Source organism: Hemitrygon akajei, chromosome 19 (genome assembly GCF_048418815.1).
Source record: "Hemitrygon akajei chromosome 19, sHemAka1.3, whole genome shotgun sequence".
Lineage (NCBI taxonomy): Eukaryota > Metazoa > Chordata > Chondrichthyes > Myliobatiformes > Dasyatidae > Hemitrygon > Hemitrygon akajei.
Genome location: NC_133142.1, coordinates 55,693,325 through 55,702,264, shown reverse-complemented (window position 1 = coordinate 55,702,264; position 8,940 = coordinate 55,693,325).

Below are 8,940 nucleotides of genomic sequence, written 5' to 3'. Positions count from 1 at the left end.
TGAATCGGCTGAACTCTAGTTTAAAAGAGTGAAATGACTTAAAAACAGATTATCACAGCACAATACAGCCCATTCAGCCCACAATGTTGTGCTGACCTCTTAACTTCCTTTAAGATAAATAAAACCCTTACCTCCTACATAGCCCTTCATTTTTCAATCATCTATGTGCTTACCTAAGAGTCCTTAAATGTCCCTAATGTATCTTCCTCTACCACCATCCCTGACAGGGCATTCCATGCATTCACCATTCTGTTTTTTACTGTGTAAAAAAAAACTTACCCCTGACATCTCCCCTATAGCTTCTTCCAATCACCTTAAAATTAAGCCCCCTCTTATTAGCTATATCTGCCCTGGGGGGGGGGGAAGAATTCTCTGGCTATCCACTCAATCCTCTTATCATTTGTATACCTCCATCAAGTTACCTTTGCTCCAAAGAGAAAAGCCCAGCTCACTCAACCTATCTTCATATTTCATGCTCTCTAATCCAGGCAGCATCCTAGTAAGTCTCCTTTGTGGTCTCCTTTATAGAGTTACAGCATTACTTCATGGCTCTTGAACTCAATCACCCGATTTGACTTAGTTGTAACAAACAAGGTCCTGATTAGTCTTGACAAGCTGGATATGGAAAGGATGGTCTGGCTTGCTGGGGCATCTATGACTGTTAATGATTAGGATCAACAATAACCAATAACTGGGGATGGGGGGGGGGGGTCACAATATAGTCTCTATGATTGAGAGTCAGTGAATAGTTATCAATAATTGAATGCAAGACAATCAGCATCAACTATTAAGGGCTATTGCATGAATATCAGTGAATAACGTTCACAAGGCTTACAGTATACACTCAGTGGCAAATATCCTTAATACAAATATCTAATCAGCCAATCATGTGGAATCAACTCAATGCATAAAAGCATGCAGACATGGTCAAGAGGTTCAGTTGCATTAGTTGAGTGTTGGGAGCACCAAAGTTGTAAGGTCTTCAGTTCTCGGTGGATGGGAAATGAATGGGCACAAAATCTTGAGTTACATACTGCAGAATATAGTCACAATGTTTGCCTTCTGTCACTCCTCCATCATTCAACCCTTTGCCTGTAGTTGATTTAAGCCTTCAAGAAACGATCAAGATGAAGGTTGACTGTATATCAGTGACACAGATAGTTCAGCAATATATACAAGGCAGATATTATGGTTTCTTACATATCTATACAGATGGTTCAAAAGATCCAGTAACAGGTCATTCAAGTATTTATGTTCCAAAGTTTCAAGTGACTATTAAGAAAAGATTATCAAAGTACTGTATCAGCATTCACATCTGAGATGGGTGCTATCATTTTAGCCTTGGAATGAGTCTAAGTAGTACACCCTCATCATGTACTTCTGTGCTCTGATTCATTCATGGCTTTGACATCTATTAGAACAGGTATTTCAAATTGTAGACCAGACATTCTTTTTGAGATTAGACATCTGTTGAGGCTGCAGGGTCTCAGCTCAAGTATCCATTTCTTATTTGTCCCTGCCCATGTTGGGATTGAAGGAAACAAAGTGGTGGACATTCTAGCCAATCACTTAAAATCAAGGATGTAAATGTGGTAGCACCTTTGTATAAAGGGGAGGTGAAAGCCTTAATTAAAAAGATCATTGTAGCAACAAAGTTGGGATAAGGAAAAGAATGGATGTTGCTTACATAAAATTCAGAGGATGGTGTAAATTCAACTGGGAGGTAGGTATAAAAGGAGGCAAGGAGTTACTCTTACACATTTACATGCTGGACATACTAGGTTGAATAATTCCTTGTTTAGAATTAATATGCATGATACAGGCATTTGTAGGGAGTGCATTTGTCAAGAAATGGTGAAGCATATATTCTTCAAATGCAGTTCCTATAAGGTGCAAAGGAAACATCTAATTGCTAAATTGAGATCTTTGAGACAGTTTAACATGGAAAGGTCATTGGGATATCACTGCCATCATAATGTATACATGTGCATATTTGACTTTTTGATATTATTTGAATTTTTTGGGGGCAGAGTATTAATTTAGTGGGCATACTTCTTGTCTCTTTGCTCCACTCTCCACCTCAGTAGGTGGTAGTAAAGCACCTTATGTTGCTCTTCCAACTGCCGACTTTACAAGAAAGAAGTTCAGTTGCTGTTCAGACCAAACATCTGATTTATATCTGAATAAATATAATCTAAGTACCTTTGACTGTGGAATGATTGTTGGTATCAGAGAGGGTGGTTTGAATATCACCAGAAACTACTAATCTCCTGGGATTTTTACACACAACAATCTCTACAATTTACTTAGAATGGTGCCAATAAAAAAAATTGAATAAGCAGCAGCTTTGTGCACAAAATCACCTGGTTAATGTGAGTGGTTAGAGTGGCCAGACAGGCGCAGGCTGACAGTAACTCAAATAACCATGTGTCACGACATTGGTGTGCAGAAGAACATCTCTGAATTCACAGCATGTCGTACCTTGAAGTGGATGGGCTAAATAGCAAGACCACACTGGGTCCTGTACTTAATAAATGGCCACTGAATATGTGTCAATAACTGAGTACCAACAAAAAGGCCACAGAATGTATCAAAAATTGAAATGCAAAAAAATTAATGATTAAGGGTTAGTGTACAAGTGTCAATATTTGGTGGTGGTACTCATTCTATGCATCTGTAGTAAAACAGTAACAGTGTGTGTCAGTGTTTGGGTTCATACCATTTGTGAAAATACCGGAGTGTCAGTAGTTTAGTGTAACTAAATCAAGATTTATAATACATGTAAATTATTGAATGCAATGTTATATGTATGATTATCACAGTACAGATGCCCAATTAGGGCCATGTTACAAGTGTTAATAACTAAGTTAATAAATATGTTAATGATGAAGCCCACACTATAAGTGTTGATAACTGAAGGTCACAGTTCCAGAGAAATTGAGGCTTGGGGTTGACCAGCCATGATCATATTGAATGGCCGGGAAGACTTGAGGAACAAAGTGAACAGCTTCTGCTCCGACTTTGTTCTTGTGTAATGGTTGAATCTCACATAATAGCTCAATAATAGAAAATCAAAGAATATGGTTGCCAGGTTTGACAAAGGACCTTTGAGCTGAAACATTAGCATATCCCCGCACGCACACAGCCTTACCTGTTGACTATTTCCAGCAAGTTCTGATTTATTTTATATATCCAAAATCTGCAGTTTTTTTAAAATGAGTATGACATATGATATATATCTGATGGTTGTGACTCTCAATATTATTTTCCAATAGTTTAGGTTCAGAGTTTAGTCTGTAACTGAGAGGAAGTGTGAAATGAAGAACAGATTGTCAATGAAAAGGCCATAGCTTGTATTGTTTTATTATTGTTACATTGTACAGTGAAAAGCTTGTCTTGCAATCAGATCATTATCCTGTCCATTGAGCTAGAATAAGGTGAAACGAGTGTAGCGCCTAGCTTAACATTATTAGAGGACCAGTGACCAGGGCTCAGTTCTGCCATTGTTCATAAGGAGTTTGAACATTCTCCCCGTGACTGCATGGGTTTCCCCCAGTGCTCCAGTTTCCTCCCACGTTCCAAAGATGCACGGATTAATAGATTAGTCACATGGGTGTAATGGGGCGGTGCAGCTTGTTTGGGCTGAAAGGGCCTGTTACTGCACTGCATAAACAAAAATTAAACTACTGAAAAATGCAGTGCAGATAAATGATAAAATGTAAGATCATAAACAGGCAGATTGTGCAAGAAGAGGTTTGTTTGTTCAAGTGTCTGATAACACTAAGATAGAAGGTGACGGAGCTCAGCGGTACATGATTTCAGGCTTTTATCTTTTGCCCAATTGGAGATGGGAGAAGAAAATGTCAAGAGTGGGTGGGATTATACTGGCTCGTACTGAAGCAGAGACACAAAGAGTTCATAGAGGACTCATTCTATTTCTGCTGTTCCCACAACTGATGGTGTCACTTCAAGGATTCTGTTATTTCATGCTCACATTATTTATTACTATTTATTTATATTTGCATAGTTCAGTAATCCTCTTTGCAGTTACTGTTCTGTAGATTTTCTAAGTATGCCTGCAGGAAAAAGATTCTCAGAGTTGTATGTGGCAACATGCATGTATTCTAATAAATTTTCACTTTGAACTTTAAAGGGAGGATGGTCCATAATGTGCTGATCTGTGTCAATTACCTGCAGTCACATGCAGAGTATTTGCCACACCAAGCCACTATGGATCCAGACAGAATGCTTTCTATGGTGCATTTCTATGTGTGTGTGTGGTGCATTTTCAGAATCATCAACGATTGAAGAGCTTCATAAGTAGTGTCAGGATTGACACTAGCATTCCATAGTTAATTATTGAAAGCCACAGTGTCGCTGTTAGTAATTGTGGGCAACTCAGGTGTCAATATTGAGGGCTTCATTGTTGGTCTGAGGGATTGCAGTATTCACCCCTTCCAGCCTATTCCTCACCTCCATGGATAGAAATTATAATTTGTATATTGGTGATTTTAATATCACATAACTAAAGATTTTAATAATGGGTAAACTAATGTTGACAATTGCACTGCAATCTATTTATGTAGCTACAAATGAGGTTATTTTAAAAAGCATAACGAAGTGACTGGCTCATATAAATGAAGTGATTCCTCAAACTGAATCCATTTTGTTTCATCAGATGTCTGAATATTAGAATAAGGGTGAAATATTAGTATCTCACTATTTTAGTAACAACTTATCTTGCCAACTGCAACCCTTTTGCTGTTTGGTAACTCTGGATAGAACAGCAAGTGTCTAAATAGTGTACATTGTATTTCAAATAAGCAGATGTTATGACCACTGCTCTGCCGACAAAAGGACTTTAATCCTTAGAGTATAGAAGACTAATAGGTGATCTTACAAATGTGTATAAAATCATGAGGGACATATAGTAAATGCATCCTCCCCAGGTTGGCAAATCAGGAAATATAGGACAGAGGCTTAAGATGAGAGGGTAACGATTTGATAGGAATTTGAGGGACAACTTTTATTAGATGTCATCCTTCATTCACATAGAATGAGGTGCCAAAGGAAGAAGTGCTGGCAGATACAATAGTAACTTTTAAAAGACAGGTACATGGATCAGAAAGATTTAGAAGATTATGGGCCAAATAGATCTGGTTTGAATGGGTGTCTTGGTTAGCATGGTCCAATTGGGCTAATTCCATGCTGTACAACTCCATGGTTGTGACTCTGTATTTGGGAGAACCTTTCCAATTAGCAAAGCAGTGTTAAATCTGGTCCAAGCAAGTTCAGATGGGATAAGTGGAGTGTGTTTTACTAAAAGGTTCAAAATTAGAGGGACAAAATGGAGAGGAAAATAGGTAACTTGAGGGGGCAGCACGGTAGCGTAGTGGTTAGCATGACACTTTACAGTGCCAGTGATCTGTATGCAAGGAGTTCTTCTCATGACTGCGGGTTTCCTCCCACATTCAAAGTACCTACAGGTTAGGGTTAATAAGTTGTGAGCATGCTATGTTGGCACCGGAAGCTTGGCATCACTTGTGTGCTGCCACTCAGCAGATCCTTGGACTGTGTTGGTTGGTGATGCAAAATGATACATTTCACTGTTTTGATGTACATGTGTCAAATAAAACTAATCTAACCAGTAAAATCTAATTTCAATTATTTAAAAGACCTAGCAGTTATAATAGGAAAGGTAAGTGCAAATTAAAGACCTAGCAGATTTATAATAAGAAAGGTGAAGTACTAGCAGAGTTATAATAGGTACATGCAAATTAAAGTACAGTGCATTGGATTGTCTTCACAGATGGATTGGGACAAACTCAGTATATTACTTTAAAGAGCCAAAGGTAAACCTAATACACCTCTATGGAAAGGAAATAAAAATTAAAAGGAAGTGTGATTTGAGGAAATTCTATCAATAAATAAAGTCTGTGAAATGTAAAAGGGGGTAAATGAAGTTGTCATGTGAGGGAACAGGTGATTACAGAAAAGGATGAAGCATTACATTGAATCCAGCATTATTTTTAATGCTTAAAATGTGAGTAGCTATTTCACCAGAACTTCACTACGGACCCATACTTCATATAGAGGTAAGGGACATGAAGAAAGTGTTAAATGTTTGCTTTGCATTTTTTTCTTCAAAGAAAGCAGATAATGTGTACATTAAAGAGAAATTATTTAAGTAAAAAGAGAATTCTGAAAATATTCATCAGGTTTGGCAACACCTAGAACCAGTTCAAGTCAATGATCCTTCAAAGGAAAATTGAGAAAACATGTTTTAGTTTGCAAAGGGCTGTGCAGGGAAAACAAATGTACCTGGGTGACAGAAATAGTGTTGCTGTCAACTAAGTGGTGGTGATGAGTGCTTTCTAATCACAATGCTCCAAATTCAAATAACCAGGCTTTCCTGCTTTAGCCAGAACTGTCTAATTCTGATATGCAGATGCTGAAAGAAAAACTGCCCGAGAAACAACTGCGGAGAGCATCATCCGTGGAAGATAACACTGAATTTATTTTCCCTCTCCACAGATATTAACTGACCTACTGGATATTCCCAGTATTCACCTGTACTTCAGATATTCAGCAACTGTTTTTTTCCTGCATCTCAGACTTCCAACATTTTTTTTCTATCCTCATTCTTCTCTCCTACACCTCCAGATGTTTAAAAAAAACACAAGTTCTATTCACAAGACAGTCAAGAATGTCATTTGGATCAGAAAAAGCTGAGGAGGGTTGTAAACTCAGCCAGCTCCATCATAGTCACTAGCCTCCAAACTAGAGGGCATGTTGAATATGTGATGCCTCAAAAAGGCATCCATCATTAATGTCCTTCACCACCCAAGACATGTTCTCCTCATTACTACCATCAGGAAGGTGATACATTAGCCTGAAAACACAATTTTTAAGTACAGCATCTTCCCCAACACTATCAGCTTTCTGAACAGACCATGGACTGATGAACACCTCACTTTTTGCACTTTATATATTTCTTATTGTATAGTTTGTGTACTGCATTGAACTGCTGCCACAAATTTCCCAATATGCCAGTGATAGTAAACCTGATTCTTGATAATCTTAGCCTCTATTCTATCACAAAAATTTCTTGTTCTTCCTTTGTCCATGAATTAATCAAATCCTCTTGTAATATGATTGCACTGTGTAATTTTTCCAGTTATACATGCAAGTCACAACTCCTCTTGCTATTAATTTCTAACTTGCAAAATCCCCTCAAATCGCCCATCATTGGGTACACTATATATGAATCCTTCATTTTAAGATTCCCCATGAATGTTGCAGTCAATGTAAATTTAAAAATGCTGGAAATAAACAACTTCTCAGGCACCATTCACTTTTCAACAGGAGTTTTTCTCCTGCCTTCATCCCACCTGGATACCTCCATGCCCACTTACCTTTCATTGTGAACCGCTGGTGGTGAACAGGACAGTTATTTGAATCCAATGGGTGAATTCTATAGAGGTTTCAGAGCCAGTGACTTCTGTGGAGGTGTGTTTGTGAGTGGAATGTAAATTCCATTGTTCTGGCCCAGACAGAAATTATAAGCCTTTGTCCAAATACTGCAATTGGATCCCAAACATGAATCAATTCTTTCAGAAACAAAGCTACACTGAGTAATGATACACCTTCTAATGGAATAACATTCCCAGTTTCATCACTCAATGTACGAACATCATACTTTTGTCTTTTTCATAATCAGGATTGGTTGAAACAAATTGCCAGCATACAAGAATATGGTCACTTAAATGTCAACTTGGTTCTGAGACACACTAGATGGGTGCAGAGGCATTGGGATACACTTATACAAGATCCAAAAATGGTTGCAATATACAGGTAGAGGTGGTATTTAGGAAAGCAAACATACAATACCTCAAGTTACATTGGGCCCCTGATGAGAACACATCTAGAATGTTCTGTTTAGTACTGGTCTTGTCCAAGTGGGGACATTGATGCATTGAAAGCAGTTCATGGATTTACTTGATTAGTACAATGGACTGGGTAGATAGAGTAAAGGTTGGATATGCTGAACTTACATTTGCTGTAATTTTTTAAAAAATGAGAGGAGACATGGCAGCTAAATCTAAGGGAACTGTTTAAAATTCAGAGAAGTCTTTGGAATTCTCTTCCAAAGGGCAAAGGGAGGAGCCTTTGACTTAAGGCAGAGGTAGATGGATTCTTGATATGCAAGGGGGTGAAATGTTACTGTGTGTAGGACAGAGTAGGTAGTTGAGTTTACAACCAAATGAACTGTGATCTTATCAAACTACAAAGCAGGACTGAGAAAGCCATGATCTTCTCCTGTGCCTAATTCATGTGATAAATAGAATCTGCTGCATCAGAAAAATATCTGCTTTGAGCTCCCATGTATTAGGAACACTAAGAAAGGGTCCAAGGGCAAGAGTGGCTGGAATGGGATGGGAAGAATTGACCACTATGATCAAGTAAGGTCCAAGAAGTGGCAAGAACCTGCTGGAGAGAGGAAGTAGCAAGGGATCAGGATAAGGTTTTGTGGTTTGAAGACTACAGAAAGGCAAGTACACAACAGGAAGAAAATACCCTTTTGGGGGAGGGGGCAGTGAGGGGGAATGGGGATTAGAGGTATGAAGGAAAAATACTGATGCAGTAAAGAGTGAGCGTATGTGTGTTCAATTATGTATTAGGTTGATGGGTTCTTGATTAGTCAGGGCATCAAATGTTAAAAGGCCTGAACAGATTAGATATGGCAAAGTTATTTCCCATGGTAGGGTATTCTAGGACAAGAGGGCACAACTTCAGGATTGAAGTTGTGGCCTCTACTTAGAACTGAGATGCGGAGAAATTACTTTAGTCAGAGGGTGGTAAATCTGTGGAATTTGTTGTCACAAGTGGCTGTGGAGGCCAAGTCATTGGGTGTATTTAAGGCAGAGACAGATAGGTTCT